This window comes from Canis aureus, chromosome 37 (assembly GCF_053574225.1).
Source record: "Canis aureus isolate CA01 chromosome 37, VMU_Caureus_v.1.0, whole genome shotgun sequence".
NCBI classification, from domain to species: domain Eukaryota; kingdom Metazoa; phylum Chordata; class Mammalia; order Carnivora; family Canidae; genus Canis; species Canis aureus.
The window spans coordinates 26,530,786-26,549,903 of NC_135647.1; the positions used below are offsets into that span (position 1 = coordinate 26,530,786).

Consider the following 19,118-nt stretch of genomic DNA (forward strand, 5'->3'; position numbering starts at 1 on the left):
ATTAAGCTACCGTAGAAGTAACTAAGAAGATCATGAGGAAACATTCATTCGCCAACTTTTTTACTATGGACCTACTCTGTGTGATACACTGTTCTGGGTGTTAGGGATGCAGCCATAAATAAGACCACCGCCACTCACACACACACGAGATCTATGTGCTAATGGAATTAATGGAACATACTAATGTTCGTTGCCATTGGTGAAGACTGGCAGCAGACAAGGAGTTATGATATAAGAAAGTAATAGTGATTATGGCTTTAAATAAAATTGGATAAGAAAATAATCAGTGTTGAGTGGTTACTCTTTTTACCTAAGAATCAAGGAAAGCCTCACTGAGAAGATAATATTTGAGAAAAATTCCAAAGATGGGGAGAGAACAACCCATGCAGGTGTTTGTGGGAATTGCATCCCAGGCAGAGAGGATGAGTGCCCGCCCTGTGAGGCAGGGGCACGCTGGCTTATTTACATAACAGCGGGGAGGCTAGTGTGGCTTTTCCTACATTGTAAAGGAAAATAAAAGGAATAGGGTCAGGTTCTGGTCTTGAGAAGATCTGGAAAACTGTATCAAAGCCTTTGGATTTTTTTCTGCATGTGATACATGTGATACACTGGAAGTTTCTAAACACAAGAGGAAGTAACTGTAAATGCCTGGGTAAAAAGGAAGAGGTCTTAACTCATCTGTTAAAACAAACTAATGGGTAAAAAAGATGGTGCACATCTGGAAATAGTTGAGAAGTAGAAAAGGCAGGACCCCATAGATGATTGGATTTGGAAAGTGGAGGAAAAGGAAGAATCTAGAAGGATTCTAAGGTTTGTGCAAAAAGATAAATGGTATCCTTCAAGGAGATGGGAAATTAGGAGGGTGAACAGATTGAGAAATAATGAGAAAATTTACGTTTGGTTTTAGACATGCTGAGTTTGAGGTACCTGTGAGTTAACAACATGTAGTAAAGGGAAAAACTAAAATGAATCCTATGGTGGTGTCAACTCACAGTTTTCAAAAGGGATGAATAAACAGAAGTAAATGTGTATTATTGTGAGAGCGTGTATGTGTATGTACATACGTGTTCCTAGCTTGTCTGCTAAGAGGTTCTGAGCGATACTGCAGTAGCAACAAGCACATAAAGAAACCAGGGCTCCTTGGTGAAATCGTTGATTTCAGGTTTGAATGAGAGAAAAATGTAAGATGAGCTTTGAACATCCTTATGTCAGAAAGTAAGAACATTCTCAGAGTGATAAAGAAATCAAAAGGACACAGGAGCTAGCTTGCAAGGGGCTGGCACAAGCAAAACCTGGGACAATTTGAACATCAAAATAAATAATAGCCATGCACTATAGCCCATAGTAAAAGAATCCATGTGTCCACAACATGGAGAAAGTATCTCCCACACAATATTTTTTAATTTCAGAAGGAAATAGTTGAGAAGCCTGGCAGACATCCTCTTAATCAAATAGTAAGTGAACATCACTAGTAACGGGACAAATTGGGAGAGTGTGCCAACTGTTTAGAAGAAGATAGCGTCAGTTTTGCGTTATTCTTACCAATGATACATAGGCTGGATCTCATCGTGAGAAAATATCAGACAAACCCAAGCTGAAGGTTTGTGTACTACAAAACCACTGGCCTGTATCCTTCAAAAATATTAAGGTCATGAAACTCAAAGAAAGACTCAAAGAAATCCTTCCAGATTGCAGAAGATTAAAGAGACATGACATCTCAATGCAGTACATGATTCTGAGCTATCTCCTTTTGCTACCAAGGACATGACTGGAACAATGGGTGAAGCATGAGTGGAGTCTGAGAGTCAGGTGTTCGTTTCCTCCCCTCGATGGTGGTCTAGCAGTCGTGTAAGAGAAAGTCCTTGTTTGTACAAGCATATTCCCAAAAGATTCAGGAAAAAAACATGCTTCGTACTGTATGGAACTTTCAGTAAATTTGAGATTGCTTCAAAAACTAAATTATCACGAAAGCAAGTAAGCGAGTAAGCGGAAATAAGTGAAGCCCATACTTTCTAGAAGGTTGGCAGGAAAGAGGGCAGGCTACCAGCTGAGAGGAGACTGCTCTGGGATTTCAGAGTGTGCTAGTCTGCTGGTCTATACGCGGAAGCTGATGTTTGGAGAGTAAACAGATGTAGGCTAGATGATAGTCATCACAAAACAAAGACGTGTAGGTGGTGGGTGTCCTGGGTTCCCAGGTGGGCTGGGAAGTTGAGGCTGGGTAAGACACGGAGAGGAATGTCAGCCGGTGTGGCGTGCCATCCTGTGCACCGAGGTAGGCGGGCTGGAAATGGAACAGATTCATACATGACAAACTTCCTTCTCTCTGAAAAGTAGAGTTGTCTTCTAAAAATGATCCTTTGTCTGTTCTCAGTACAGTAACCAGAATATGGTTTAGTCTTTGAAGCTGAAATTACTTCACTATAAAGTACTATAAAGCAATTTAATATTTTCCTAAGAACAGGTATTCTTAGGATTGCAGAAGGATTTGGAAAATCACCATTGATATTTCAAAAACAACACAGTAAATCTTGTAGGTATGCCTTTGCCTAGGTAATTTGTGTTTTATTTGGTAGGACCGGAGTAGATAGACTATGTACCTGCGCTTCCCAAACACAGATGATTCATAAGCCATTGATTGCTTCAGGTAGGACTGGTTTCTAGGCCAGTTAGTCAGCCTCGAGTGTGAAACCCTGATTCAGAAGCAAGTCATCCAAGGATGATTAAACGCTGTTCCCTGTTGTATCCCCAGGACCAATACAGCAGTGCTGTTTACTCTCAGGTTCATGTACTCGACACTGGCTCCCACACTGGAGTATAGGACCCTGGAGCTTGTTCTCATTTCTCCTAAGACTGCACGTAACTGGTGCCATGTTAGACACAATGGAGGGCTCTTGTCCATTACATGCAGTGCAGCCTCAGAGTTTTAGGGTTCAATTCCCTTACAGAACCCTGGTTGAGAAAGGTTGTGATGACTCTTGCTTTGGCTGACATACTATTTGGTGATCCAGACGAAGCAATGGGACAATATAACTTACTATGGCACTACCAAAACTATGCCCCTTGCCTGCTGCCTTGTTCCTTATTCTCTACTCAGTCATAGACATTTGTCTCTTCAGGTTTCAGTGCTGAATAGACATGGAAAAGTGAGAATACCACATAACCCCTCATTGAAGAGTGAATTGGGGAATAAATTGAGAGAAAACAAAACCACCATCTGCCCAGGGCAGCTGAGTTAATTTGGCACATTTTGAGTAATAAACTTTCTTAGCTAAGATTCCTCCCTCCTTCCTTTCCTCCATTTATCTTGTTCTAATTTAGTATTTCACTGGAGTACTAAAACTTCCCTTCCCACACCTATATTTAGAACAATGTAGAAGTCTCACCTTGTGAATTACCTGAAGAAAGCTAAAATTTCAAGTACCTGTTACTGTTCCTGTATGTAGGAACTACATTTTATATCTTCTGTCCCCAAAAAGCCTGAAAAAAATACTTGTTAATTCAAGTTGGTATACCAAGCATATGTAGACCATCTGTAATGTATAAAGCTCTGAGCTAAGCATTGTGTTGGATATATAGGGATAAGAAACATGATCCCTGCCCACAAGAAACTTCCAGGCATCATTTCATATGTCTGCTGGCCATCTGTTTGTCTTCTTTGGAGAAATGTCCGTTCCTGACTTCTGCCCATTTTTTTAATTGGATTATTTGGGTTTTGGATGTTGAGCTGTATTGGTTCTTTACATATTTTGGATACGAACCCTTTTTTGGATTTGTCATTTGCAAATATCTTCTCCCATTCAGTAGACTGCCTTTCATTTAGTTTTGTTGATTGTTTCCTTCGCTGTGCAGAAGCTTTTTATTTAATGTAATACCAGTAATTTATTCTTGCTTTTATTTCCCTTGCTTCAGGATACATATCTAGAAAAATGCTACTATGGCTGATGTCAGAGAAATTACTGCTTCTGCTGCCTTCTAGGATTTTTATGGTTTCAGGTCTCACATTTAGGTCTTTAATCCATTTAGAGTTTATTTTTATGTATGGTTTAAGGAAGTGGTCCGGTTTAATTCTTTTGCAATGTTACTGTCCAGTTTTCCCAACACTATTTGTTGAAGAGACTTTTTTCCCACCGTATACTCTTTACTCCTTTGTCAAAGATTAATTGACCACCTAATTGTGGGTTTATTTATGTATCGTCAGGGAAATACAAATCAAAACCACAATGAGATATCACCTTACACCTGGCAGAATGGCTAACGTTAAAAACCCAAGAAATGACAAGTGTTAGTGAGGTTGTGGGGAAAAGGAACCCTCGTGCACTGTTGATGGGAAGGCAAACTGGTGCAGCCCCTGTAGAAAACAGTGTGAAGATTCCTCAGAAAGTTAAAAACAGAACTACCCTATGACCCAGCAATGATACAACTAGATATTTACCCAAAAATAGAAAAACACTAATTCAAAGGGAAACATGCACCCCTATGATTTTAGCAGCATTATTTCCGTAGTGAAATTATGAACACAGCCCAAGTGTCCATCAGTAGATGAATGGATAAAGAAGAGGTGTTATACACATGTATACACACACAAACAGAGTCATGAATGTTATTCAACCACAAAAAAAGAATGAAATCTTGCCATTTGCAAGGACGTGGATGGAGCTCAAGAGTATTATGCTAAGCAAAATAAGGCAGAGGAAGACAAATATTACATGATTTCACTCAAATATGGAACTTAACAAAACAAATGAACAAAGGAAAGAAAAAAAGTGAGAAACTGAGAAAAACTGACTCTTAACTACAGAGAACAAACTGATGATCACCAGGAAGGAGGTGGGTAGGGGGATGGATGAAGTAAGTGATGGAGATTAAGAGTACCCTTATCATGATGAGTACTAGGTAATGTATAGAATTGCTGACTCATTATATTGTGTATGTAAAACCAATGTAACAATGTATTTTAACTATACTGGAATTAAAATTAAAAACTTGAAAAAAAAAAGGAAAGGAAAAAAAGAAACATCCAGACAAAAAGGATAGTAAAAAGATCTATACAAGTGTTTATAATACAGAATAGAATGTGATAAGAATTAAAATAAAGGTAAAAAATAAACACTTTGATTACAAAGAAAAAAGAGGAATTGTTTTCACCATTGGACTGAGAAACATCTTCATGAAAGATATGGAATTTGAGTTTGACTTTGAAAATGAACAACTCTAAACAAATGGAAGTGACAAAGAATATCAAATTAGTTTAGAGGAACTAACGGGAGCCGAGACTCAGGTGGGGAAATGGTTGTAGGAACTTGATCTTCTTAGACTCACACACACATGTTGAGACATGTAGGAGTCATTGGGATACCTTAGTAGGTCCATGACTAGTTGAGTGACATGATTAACTCTGTCCCTTAAGAAGAGCTTAGAAGAAAAAGATGGAGGTTAGGAAGTTTTGTTGGGCAACAAAGATCATAAGCAAAACAAGGTAATAATAACAGGAATGAGAAGGAAGAATGATACTAAAAAGATAAATATGAAGGTAAAATGGATAGTCTATAGCAGCTGGATGTGAAAAAAGGAACTAAAATAAATAATAAGAATGCTCTCAGGTTTTGAAACAGTGACTGAAAATAGTAAGGGCCATATTACACAAAGAGGCAATGCATAGGAGAAGGAACAAATTTGGATGGGAAGGCATAGAGCTTTGAGAGTCCCCTGCATAGCGATTGTAATATAGTGGAACTAGATGAAATAAGATACCAGCCAGTGACATTTGCTCTGTATTCATTGAACCTAAATAAATACAGCAGCAATTCTAGTCTGTGTACCCTAAGAGTATAGATGCATTTGTACAACTCTTTGCCAATGATGGACTCTAAAACTGATTAAATCCTTTATTCTGCAGGGTTGAAACTTTCCTTCCTTCCTTCCTTCCTTCCTTCCTTCCTTCCTTCCTTTCCTATACTCATGGGGTTTTTTTAGATGTCATCAGCATGATGTATCTGTTTTTTTAAAGGTGTAATACCTTACATTTATGATCAATTGATTTTTGACAGGGTAACATAATTCAATAGGGAAAGAACAGTAATTCTAGCAATTGGCACTGAGACACTGGATGTCCACATGCAAAAGAATTAAGTTGACCCTTGCCTCACACCATACGTTAAGTGGTAACTCAAAATGAATCATAGACCTAAAGAATGAAAAACTAAGATGAAAACATAAGAATATAGCTTCACAACTTTATATATTAGGCAGTGGTTTCTTTCAAATGACACCAAAAGCATACACAACAAAGGAAAAATATATAAATGGAATTTCATCAAAATTAAAAACTTTTGTGTTTCAGAGGACATCACCAAGAAAGTAAAGAGACAACCCCTAAAATGGAAGAATATTTTGCAAATCACATACCTGTTAGGAGACTTATATCCAGAATATATGAAGAACTAATACAACTCAACATAAAAAGATAACTCAAATAAAAAGTGGTCCAAGGATTTAAACAGATATTTCTCCAAAGAAGATTCACAGATGTCCCAAGAAGTACATGATGACCAATATCATTAGTCATTAGGGAAATGCAAACTGAATCCCACAGCAGATAGTACTTCACACCTACTAGTATGGCTATAATAAAAAAAGCAGACAATAATAAGTATTGGTGAGGATGTGGAGACATTAGAACCCTCATAGCCAGCTAGTGGGAATGTAAATGGTGCAGCCACTTTGTAAAACAGTGTGGCAGTTCATCACAAGTCAAACATAGAAGGCAAGGGAGGAGCAATATTTCACAAATCAGTTCTGTATCATTTAACTAATGGATTCTGTGTGGTGCTTTCCTATAGTCTCCTGTGACTGTTGCGGGCCTGGGTGCAGGGTAGAACCATTACAATATGGATCCAGTTAGAGCTCTCATTAATCTTCATCATTCCACTCTTTGTCCACCCTGTTCTCTTTGCTTTTTCATTCTTATACCTCGCAACCTCAGAGGCACTGCCACACATACACTACAAAACAAACATCCCCCAATGACCGTAGCCCCATTGCTCCATTCACTCACAGGTGGGAATTCAGGCAAGTGTCCACAGGGGTCACAGACAACATATACTGTTATAGCCCATGGAATACCCCATCATGTCCTAAGGAAGACATTTTTTCTTAGAGATTTTCATTTTAGTATATTTTTAAAAAATTTATGTTAAGTTGCCTCCATCTTTTTCTTGGATGAGGACAACCCAGGATTGGCCCTTTTTGTGTCTGTGATGTTGCTGTTCACAGCTTTTCTTGATAGGCCCAGTACAATCTTGGGAACAGGGTTGCTGTGTGCTGAAGGTAAGACAGTAGCTCTTGGTCTTGCCTATCTTAGGTACTTATGTTGTGCATTTTTTATTGGTGTACCATGTTTTATTTGTCCTGGTATCTTTGGAGCTTCTCTGCAAAGTGGATCAGTAATGTAGCATCAACTTACTAAAATACATTTTAGGCCTTTAAAAAAAGTTTTTTCCATAAATGGAAAAAAGTAGAAATAACCCAAAATGGAATATTACACACCGACAAAAATGAATGATGTATTGATCCATGCTACAGTGTGAATGGATCTTGAAATCATTATGCTAAGTGAAAGAAGCCAGACACAAAAGGCTACATATTGCATGCCTCTACTCATGTGAAGTATCCAAAATAGGCAAATCCTTAGAGACAGAAAGTAGATTAGTTGTCTCTAGGTACTTGGGGGAGGGGAGGATGAGGAGGTTGCTTTAATAGACTGAAATTTCCTTCTGGGGTGATGAAAATATTCTGGAGTAAGATAGTGTTGGTGGTTGCAGAACATTATGAATGTACTTAATACCACTGAATTTTACCTTAAAATGGTTAAAATGGTAAATTTTACGTTAAGTGTATTTTGCCACTTAATATTTTTAATAATGGGGCAAATTTTGTATATTTTGCCATTTACTGATTTTATTAGCAGGGTGAATTTGATGGTGTATAAATTGTATCTCAAAATTGCTATAAAAGTAAAAGGCATAATAGCTTGGATTAATTTCCAGGGAATTATGCTGAAGGAAGAAAAAATGCAATCCCAAAGATTATATACTAGATTATTCTTTTTCTTATGGCGTTTTGAAATGGCAGAGTTTTAGAAATGAAGGACAGATTAATAATGGCATAAAAGGCATAATAGCTTGGATTAATTTCCAGGGAATTGTGCTGAAGGGAGAAAAAATGCAATCCCAAAGATTATTTACTAGATTATTCTTTTTCTTATGGCGTTTTGAAATGGCAGAGTTTTAGAAATGAAGGACAGATTAATAATGGCTTGATGTTTGGATGGGGGTGGGGAGATGGTGAGAAATAGGTTGGTTATAAAAGACAACCTGAGGGATCCTTGTAATGGTGGAACTAGTCGGTGTCTTGACTGTGGTGCTGGATATAGGATCCTATACAGGTGGTAAAACTTTATAGCACTGAATCCACACATGAACATGTACACCAGAGCACAAGTCAAATCTGTGAAATCTGAATAGGATCGGTGGATGGTATCAATGTCAGTATCCTAGTTGTCATGCATCATCATTTGCTAGTATAATAGTACACTAGTGGGGGAAACTGAGCAAAGTGTGCAAACAACTCTAGAGCGCATCTTACAATTGCATGTGAATCCACAGTTACCTCAATAGAAATTTCAATTAATAACTAAGTATCTTTGAAAATTTGCTCTGCGGGCAAACTTCTATTAACATATAAAATATCCTCTTCTTACTCTTGACGTGGCCCAGTTACAGTCTTAATCTCCACGAGCAATACTCAAAAATCAAAGTTTGGGGTGGACCAGGCTTACAGCAGGTTTTGTTTTGGTTTGTCTTAGTTTGATTCAGTAATGCAGTATTTTCCAAAAATAAATAGGATGTGTGAGTAAAGAAAAGGCCTTTTTCGGGCTTTTTTTTTTTTTTTTTTTGGCATCCTTTAGTTAAGTCACTTTTGGCAAAGAAAGATTGTTATTCCTTCCTGTTCATTGACATCAGAAAGTTTATATGTCACACTTTTATTTTATCAAAGAGAAAATACGATTTTTAAATTAATAAAAACCACATTTCTGTGCGGTAGAAATCATCCTGTTAACATCTCCTCATGTTACAAAGATAAACAACAGGATTAACTGTTTACTTTAGGAGCGCAGTCTGGTTGTTTTTCAGGAGAAGAACACAATGTCCTGCTGTATCTGGTTTCCCGTCTGCCAAGCGGGTTGGTGGAGCTGGGAAAGGCCCTCCACCCACTCAGCCCTCCGTGTCCCTCTTCTCCTTTTCTTCCTCTTCCCTCCCTCTTTTCTGTGACTCTTCCTCCCCCTTTCATATTCAGACTCTCCTCTCTTCCCCCTCTCCCCTCCCCCTTTTTCTTTCTCTTGCTTTTCTTCCCCCTCACTTCATCCTCCAATTTCTTCCATTTCTTCTTTAAAATGGAGGCTTAATAAGAAATCATGTGGAGAGAAAGAACCTTGTTGATCTTTAGAGGCTGCTTAAGGCGACACTGACCTAGAAGAAAGCGGCCGAAAGGACTCTGATTCCGGGAATTCTTGGTGGACTGCTAAGAACTGCTCCCATAACCCGAGTAAACATCCCACATGTTCACGTAATCTCCCCTCTCAGTGTACACGCACACACGCACACACGCACACACATAAGTCTGCTGTTTCTCTTTCTTCTCTTGTGTTTCTATGAAACTGAGCCAGTGAGTAAACGGAAGGGGAAAAATGAATATTTTTCAAAAGTTGGGGGGGGGGGACATTTGAAACTTCAAAGAGGAATTATAGTCTCACTGAAACTCCCTCTACAGATCAACAGTTTTGTTTTCCTTATTCCTCATGTTTTGTTCTGTTGCTTTAGCAGATTAACAATACATGAATTTTTAGGATTCTTAAAGTATTCTTTAATTAGCATGATCTGCCATTAAGCTGGTAAGAGAAGGAAAAAAACATTCTTCAAGACAAATATTAACTCCGTAGTGGACTTTTATACTTTCAACATGATATGAATGTGATTGAACAGTGAACCTCTTATCTGTATTATTTTATGTTGCTGGGAATGTACTGTGGAATGTGGTTTCATCTGGCACCAGTTTTAGTCTGTTCTTCCAGCACGGTCCCGGCCTCACCCTCCATGGCTCAGAAACCCATGCAGTCAAAGTCCTGCTGAAGACTGGTGATGGCTGAAACAGGAGGTTCTTGCACTACTTTTTGACTGCTGCCTTATTTTCCCAGCTGGGAGGGGTGGAGTGTGGCTGGCTGGTGGGGGAGGTGGGCAGGGACAAGCTGCAGACCCTGGGTATTTCCAGGATTGTTTCTTGCTTCACACAGAGTGGACCTTTACCTAACAAACAGAACTGCAGTAGCTGGGTGACAGGGCAGCATCATAAGGCCACTCACAGGTTGGTTTCATGTGTGCCAGTGCTGTTTCTGTGGGGACGGTGCCCTCTGTGCTGTTAACCAAGCTCTCTTCTCCAAGCCCCTTCACCGAGGGGTGCACACCTGCTTACAGACTGAAGAGAGCGGGCACCTGATGAGAGGACGCTCTTATCCATTAGCTGCGTTTATAATGGTAAATTTGCCTGATGGACCAAGGAAACCAAGATTTTGACACAGACTAAGTGCAAGCATTTGCTAGGTATGAAGCAGATGTAGATTAATCTGGATTGTACAGGTGCACAGTCAGGGGCTCACATCCACCAGCAGCAGAGCTCAGAACTAGAGCCCCTGTTCTCCAGACCCTGCCGGTCTCCTGCACCACATGCTTAAAGTCATGAAAATGGAAGGATCTTACATGGATGAAGGTACACATATTAGGCATGTGTGGAATGCCTAATAAATAAGTGGCATTCACTTGCCAGATTTTTATTCCAAGATTTTTGAATGGCAAAGTCTGTCTTCATGGATTAAATACAGTTCAGAGGCTCTTATTCAAACCACCAACATCCTACTTCCTCCCTCTGAGACACTTTCTCTCTGTTGTTCTAAGTTAATCACTTCTAAGAACAGCAACATCCCTCTCACGTAGGCAGAGGGTACCTACCAACAGTGCTCGGTGCCAGACAGAGTGTGGAATGTCACCTGTGGGCTGAGCCCTAGCTCACCCATCACTGGCTGCACACAGTTGGAATTGCTGAATGAGCATATCTACCTTGTCCAGTGGGTATTCTGTAGCAGGAAAGCTTCCAGAAGTAGAAGCTCAATTTTATTAACACTGACCCATCACTTAATGTCAAATCTCCTGGGGTGCCTGGGTGGCCCAATCAGTGCACTTTTGATTTCAGCTTAGGTCGTGATCTCAGGGTTGTGAGATCCAGCCCTTATCAGTCTCCACGCTCAGCACAGAGTCTGCTGGTCTCTCTCTCTCCCCCTCTGTTTCTTCCCCTGCAGGCTCTCTCTCTCTCTCTCTCTCTGTCTCTCTCAAGTAGGTAAGTAAATAAAATCTTTTTAAAAAATGATAAAATAAAATGTCAAATCTCCTTGGCTAGCAGTTGAGTTCACCGTATTTCTGAGCTAAGGACAGACAGTATTGGTGTCAACTGGTTGTCCTGCTGAGCATGGCCACAAGCTGTTACAGCGTCTGCTCAGAGACCTCAGATGCTGTCCTAATCTATGTTAGACTAAAGTAATTGAAAAAGCCTCTAGAGAATAATCAAGAGATATGTCTTACAAAAGAGGAATGTCAGCTAGAGAGCTGCCACTCCAGCCCCATCACTGCACTGCCACTCTGCTTTGAGTTGCACCTTCCATGAGCAGTTTGGATTTCTGGGTTCTATGTTAATCAGCTCTGTCCTTGCGTGCTTCCTGGCTCAGGTCATTTGACCAGCCTTTGGATTCTACAGCTTCTCTAACCCGTGTCTGGTCTGCTTGTCCCTGAGGCTGCCTTTTCTCTTCACTATCACTTACCTCCTTAGAAATCTTAGGCCAGTGTAGACTCTTCCCTGACCTTTACCCATCATCACTACCATGTTCTTCTGTCTTCTTGAAATTTTTTTGTTAATCCATGCCCACATGGTAACAGAGGCCAAAGAGGCCAAGAGAGAACAGCAGTTGTGAGAGAGTTGGAGATCAAGGGTGGGGGCGGGGGCCCGCAAGATGAAATGACAAGCTGGTGCCTTATCCATGAGTATTGACTCAGTGCTGCCAGATAACAGTAAATTGAAGTTTTGCGTAAAATCTCCCAATTTTTGGTACTTGTTAACTAATTTAAAAATGTGTTAACACTGTATAAACCAAAGAAAACATATCAATCAGCTAAACATAGCCTGTGAACACAACTTTGTGACTTCACTATTTCTTATCAGACATTTGTCATTGATTACAGCAGTGAATTCTTACTGGTCTAAGGAGACCTGCTCTAAAAGTTCTCAGTTCACGCCATCCTCCACCCTAGCCCAAGCGTTATATTTCTGAAACAAAAGTTTTATCTAACACCTTTTAGTGTCACCTCATTGTTGACTCATCAATGACAGGAGGTAGGTTTGCTGGCTGGCACACAGGCCAGTTATTTACCACCTCTGCTCTCCTATCAGATCAGCCTCCACATGGCCGTCATCACATGGCCTTTACCCCCAGCCACTGTTGGGCATCCCTGTGCCAGCCATGTCCAACCCTGCGACTTCTCCAGGATGATGCCTCTCTTTTCTTACTCAACCCAGTCCTTTCCTCCCCATCCCATTTTCTCCTTTCTTTACAAATGCTTGTCAATATTTCAATTTTATTATACATATAACTTTGATTTTAAATTAAGAATAATTTTAAAAGAGTAATTGAAAAATTAAAAAAAGAATAATGCACCAAAATGACCAAATATTAGTCTTTACCTTATTATCACTTACCTAATCCCTTCTTTCTTTCTTTCTTTCTTTCTTTCTTTCTTTCTTTCTTTCTTTCTTTCTTTCTCTTTTTTCTTTCTGCCTCTCTCTCTCTCTCTCTCATTTTCTAGCCTTCTTTCAATTTCTTAAACATGGAAAAGCTCTTTCCCATCACAGGAATTTGTATATGCTATGTTCTCTGTTCTAAGTCCTTTTCTCAACCTTTTGCATGATTGGCTTATCCTTCTTTAAGACTCAGCTTAAAGATCACATTTCTTTAAAAACCTTCCCTGACCACCCTGGTTAGAACATCCCACCCCATGTTGTCTCTTAGGTACTCTGCTTATTGCCTTGTAAGCACTCCCAGAGTTTGTAATTGTATATTTATATGCATATGAAGTCTTTCCCTAAGGAGGGACAGAGAGCAGGGGTTCTTTAGCTCATTACCACATACCTAGCACCTTGCAGAGGGCCTGGCCAGTAGCAGTCCTGCTATATTTAGCACATAAATAAATGAATCATAGGTTTACTAGACACCACCAAAAAGCCAGGGCACTGTTTTAGTGTACAGTGAAAAACCCATAAGTGCCATTGTTATTAAGAATCTTTTGATGTTTGTATCATGGCTCTGTGTACCTCTGTGCCTCACTGCATCTACTGCACTTCTTTTGTCTGACTTGGTATTTTGTACTTGACTCCTTTATTGTGTTCAAGCAAATCAAGATTTCTTTTAGGAAAAAAGAACAAGTCACAAGTCTACAAATTCGGAATGGAAAGTTTCCAAATACTCTCAAAACTCATAATGGCTAAAGAGCTGTGTGTGTGTGTGTGTGTGTGTGTGTGTGTGTGTGTTTAAGATTTTATGCATTTATTTGGGAGAGAGGGCATGAGCAAGGGGGAGGGAAAGGCAGAGGGAGAGGGAGAAGCAGACTCCCCGCTGAGCAGGGAGCCTAACTTGGGGCTCGATCCCAGGATCCTGCGATCATGACCTGAGCCAGAGGCAGACACTTAACTGATTGAGCCTTCCGGGCACCCCACCATTATGTTTTCTTACACAGCACATGCTAAATTTCCAGAGGATCATTATTTCTTTTTTTTTTTATTTATTAAATTTAATTTGCCAACATGTAACACCGAGTGCTCATCCCATCAAGTGCCCTCCTCAGTGCCCGTCACCCCATTCCCCCCACCTCCTCCCCTTCCACAACCCTTTGTTTGTTTCCTAGAGTTGGGAGTCTCTCGTAGTTTGTCTTTCAGAGGATCATTATTTTAATGGAAGTACATTGAAGATAAAAATGGAAGACCTGCTTCTGGAATAGCAGAGTGAAGATACAGTGGATTCTCTCCCTAATAAACATTTTAACTGGAAAAAACTTAAAAATACATATAAAAAGCTTCAGGAAATTTTCCTAAAGGCATACAATAAATGGAGAAACATTCCATCAATAGAATCAAGAAAATCTACCAAATTTTGGGATAAACAAAGAGTCCGTGGCCCTTAAGCTATGACCTACTCCCCCACCAACCCAGTTTGTCTTATGAAGACTATGCTGGGGATCTTACTCCAGGACTGCAGTCAAGATGTCCCCTCTCCCCTCAATTCATAGTCTAGGATACACTTTGACTATAGGAAATCCCTTAGCCCATGTTGTATCTACACCAAGTGTGGTCGACCAAGAATACTAGCTCAGTTGTCCTACCCCAATCCACCCATAAGATAGAAGCACCACACCAGAAAGGCAGCCCTACCCCCGTGCTGCCACCATCACCTCCAGCACCCACCCTAGAGCAGGGTTACAACCAAGAGAAGGAGACACAGTCTTCACACCCCAGTTCTATAAGTGGCTCAGAGGTTCTGCCCAGAGAAAGACAAGTTATGAGGAAGAAGGGCTTTAAGGCACTATGTGAGTTGGCTGGCTTTATTTGGAACACAGTACAATCCCATGTCCAAGGGCATTATTGAAAATAATAGGGATCTTGGTGGAGAGCAACTCAGAGTGCCTGTAGCTCTGTGATACTCTATCAACAAGGAAATGGCCAAGCTATCAGAAGTTTAACAGGATGCGTCAGGGGAAAAGACACAGCCAAGAAGAATCCTCGTAGTATCACAATAAAACTTTTGGAGTCAAGAAGGATGTGCTTGGCACCCACTCAAGACAGTCACAGCAACCCCATAGAGGATTTTGGATTCAAACCTCACTGACACTGCAGAACTCAGTACCACCTCCAGTCACACTAGATGAACAGTAAGCTGCTCTGACCCAGGGGCAACTCCTAAGAAGCCAGACTTTAAAATAAATGACACACATGTGCCTAGCAGTCTGGCAGGCCCAAGGCCATACCCTCATAGGGGTATGATTAAAAAGCGCTAATACAAACCCTGTCTGATGGAGAGGAATGAGGGCAAACATTTATCTCCTTGAGTTATGATAGCAACCTCCAAGGTATATATACCCAATGGCAAAGAGTAAAAATCTAACTTTTGAGGGAGATTAAGCAGAATCTTTCACTAAAAAGTGGCTTATGCTGACCTGGGGGCAACCTAAGCCATGTGAAAAGATTAAAAACAAAACAAAACACACACACACACACACACACACACACACACACACACATTTGGGCAGGCACGCCTGATTACTGAGGCCTACAGGAAAAGTTTGGACTAGTCCGTAAACAACTGAATGAACTACTGTGCAGATCACAACAGCATCAAGGCCTGGGGTAGAAGAGGAATCCGTATCTAGAGTTGCCACAATATATTTTCAAAAATACACCTGCGTGGCTCAGTGGTTGAGCATCTGCATTCAGCCCAGGGTGTGATCTCAGAGTTCCAGGATCGAGTCCCACATCAGGCTCCCTGCATGGAGCCTACTTCTCTGCCTATGTCTCTGCCTCTCATTGTCTCTCTCTGTCTCTCTCTCATCTCTCATGAATAAATAAATCTTAAAAAGAAAATACTCATCAACAAAAAATTACAAGATAGATGAAGAAACAGGGAACTCTGGCCCATACACGGGGGAAAAGAGTGCAGGCAAGTGAAGGGGCCCAGATGTTGGACTTAGCAGACAAAAATTTCAGAGCAGCCACAATAAGTATGTTCTGAGAATTCAAGGAAACCATGTCTCAGGAATTAAAGGGTGGTATGATGACAGTGTCTGATCAAATGGAGAATATCAATGAAAAGATACAAACTTTAAAAGAAAACCAGATGGGGATTCTGGAGTTAGAAATTACAACCAAAATGAAAAATTCACTAGATAGGTTCAACAGTAGGCTTCAGCTGACAGAAGAAAGTTAAAGAACATGAATCCAGAGTAAATGAGCTTCCATAATCTAAAGGAGAGAGAGGGGGAAAAAAATGATGAGTGCTCAATTTGGCATCACTTATACCAAAACTGGAATGATACAGAAATTAGTATCGTCCCTGCACAAGGATAACACTGAAATTTACGAAGCTGAGAGAGATCATGAGCAGGTGGGAAGGGCAGAGGGAGAAGCAGACTCCCCACTGAGCAGGGAGCCCTATGTGGGACTCAATCCTGGGATCATGACCTGAGCCCAAGGCAGACACCTACCCGACTAAGCCACCCAGGCATCCTTGTGAAGACTTTTAAATAACTCAATCTTTATGAAGAATTAAGACACCAAAATAAATGATTTATTTTTATAGAAGTCTCCCAAATGGCAAGTATTCTAAGAAGGAAAAAAAAAAAAGAATGAAGAAAATGAAACAGAACCTCATAGAAATGTGGAGGAACATCATTAAGTACACCAACATCCCCAGAAAATCAGGGGAGTTGGGAGGAGGGTACAGAAAAAATATCTAAAGAAATAGTGGCTGAAACATTTCAAATTTGACTGGTAAACTTTATTTATCTGAAAGTTCAAGAGCTTCAAGTAGGATAAACCTAAAGAGATCCATATCCAGACATATATAGTCAAAATGTTGGAAAACAGAAAAGTTTGAAAGCAGTGAGTGGAAAATGACTCATCATATAATAAGAGAACCCAGTGAGATAAGAACAGACAGACCTCTCATTAGACACAATGGAAGCCAGAGGCAATAATAGGACAATGTTAAAAATTTCAAAAGAAACAAGTAACTTGGATCACACTTTCTTTTTGGCCTTTAAATCCTGAGGTTAAGTCAGTAGGATTGAACATTAATTGTTTTATTTTAGGCAAGTCATCTCATTTTTGGTAAAACCAAAGGTTGCAGTTGTTCTTTTTGAAGTAGGAAAGAATATACAATGAGAAAAAGTCTTCAACAAATGGTGTTCGGGAATCTGGACAGCTACATGCAAAAGAATGAAACTGGGCCAGTTTCTTACACTATACACAAAAATTCAAAATGAATGAAAGACGTATATGTGAGACCTGGAACCATAAAATCCTAGAGGAGAACGCAGGCAATGGTTTCTCTGACATACATTGGCCATCGCATTTTTCTAGATATGCCTCCTAAGGCAAGCAAATTAAAAGCAAAAATAAACTTCGGGATTACATCAAATAAAAAGCCTCTGCATAGCAAAGAAAACATCAATGAAATGAAAAGGCTCAATGGGAGAAGATATTTCCAAACCATATATCCAACAAAGGGTTAGTATCTAAAATACATAAAGAGCCAATGTATTGGCTCAACACCCAAAATTCAAATAACCCAATTGAAAAATGGGAGAAGACCTGAACAGACCTTGCTCCACAGAAGACAAACAGATGGCCAATAGACACATGAAAAGATGCTCGTGTGTCTCATGTGATCATCAGGAAAATGCAAATCAAAACCACAGTGAGATATCACCTCACACCTCTCAGAATGGCTAAAAATCAAAAACCAAAGAAACAAATGTTGACGAGAACATAGGGAAAAGGGAACCCTCATGCACTGTTGGTTGGAATGCAAACTGGTACAGCTACTGTGGAAAACAGTGTGGAGTTTTATTAAAAAGTTAAAAATAGGGGCTCCTGGGTGGCTCAGTTGGTTAAGCGTGACCTTTGGCTCAGGTCATGATCCCGGAGTCCTGGTATTAAGCCTCATGTCCATCTGGCTCCCTGCTCAGGTGGGAGCCTGCTTCTCACTTTCCATCTACCCACAGCTCCCCCTGCTTGTGTGCTCTGTCTCCCTCTCTCTCTCAAATAAATAAATTAAATCTTTAAAAAAAAAAAAAGTTAAAAATAGAACTACCCTATGTTCCAGTAATTACACTACTGGATACTTACCCAAAAAATACAAAAAACATTAATTCAAAGATATACATACACCCCTATGTTTTTTGCAGCATTACTTACAATGCTGAAATTATGAAAGCAGTTTGAGTGTCCACCAATAAATGACTGGATAAAGAGATAAGGCAAACACACACAAAGGAATATTATTCAGCCTTAAAAAAGAATGGACTCTTGTAATTTGCAATAACATGGATGGAACTAGAGAGTATTATTGCTAAGCAAAATAAGGCAGAGAGAGATAATACCATATTATTTCATTCGTATGTGGAATTTAAGCAACAAATGAGCAACGGAAAAAAAGAGAGAAACCAAGTAACAGACTCTTAACTACAGAACTGATAGTGACCAGAGGGGAGGTGGGTGGGTGGGTTACATAGGTGGTGGGGAATAAGGAGGGCACTTGGAATGAGCACTGGCGTTGTAAGAAGTGTCAAATCATTAATTGTACATCTGAAACTAATATAACACTGTATGTTAACTATACTGGAATTAAAATTAAAACAATAAAAATAAACATATATACTAAAAATCTGAATTGATTAATGAATTTTAAAATGTAGACCAAATGGACACATCACTAGGAAAATATATATTAACCCAATGTCTCAGTTAAAAATTAGAAAGCCCAAATAGCCCAATTATCATTAGAGAAATTGAGTTGATAGTTAAAAGTCTTCCCAGGAAAAGCACTAGATCCAATTCATTTTATTTAAATTATTTCTAACTTTTGAAAAACAGGTTGTTCAAATCTTATACAAATTTTTCAAAGAAAAAATCTTTGTCAAGTTATTATATGAAATTACTATAAATAGTCTTAAGTCTTGAGAAATAAAATTAAATCTAATTTGAACAATAAAATTAAAGGCCAATATCACTCATGGACATAGAAAAATCCTAAACAGGGATGCCTGGGTGGCTCAGAGGTTGGGCACCTGTGTTCAGCTCAGGTCATGATCCTGGAGACCCAGGATCGAGTCCCATGTTGGGCTCCCTGCATGTAGGCTGCTTCTCCCTCTGCCTGTGTCTCTGCCTCTCTCTGTGTCTCTCATGAATAAATA

At 39.7% G+C, this 19,118-nt stretch overlaps 1 protein-coding gene and 1 non-coding gene across 13 annotated transcripts in view; both read left to right on the forward strand.

Annotated features, from left to right (window-relative positions):
• The window catches only part of SPIDR (scaffold protein involved in DNA repair), a 452,576-nt gene that overhangs the window by 360,376 nt on the left and 73,082 nt on the right, over positions 1-19,118 (forward strand). The window lies entirely within an intron of this gene.
• On the forward strand, positions 16,197-16,300 carry LOC144306886 (U6 spliceosomal RNA). Its single transcript, XR_013373941.1, has one exon. It is a non-coding gene; the product is annotated as a U6 spliceosomal RNA (small nuclear RNA).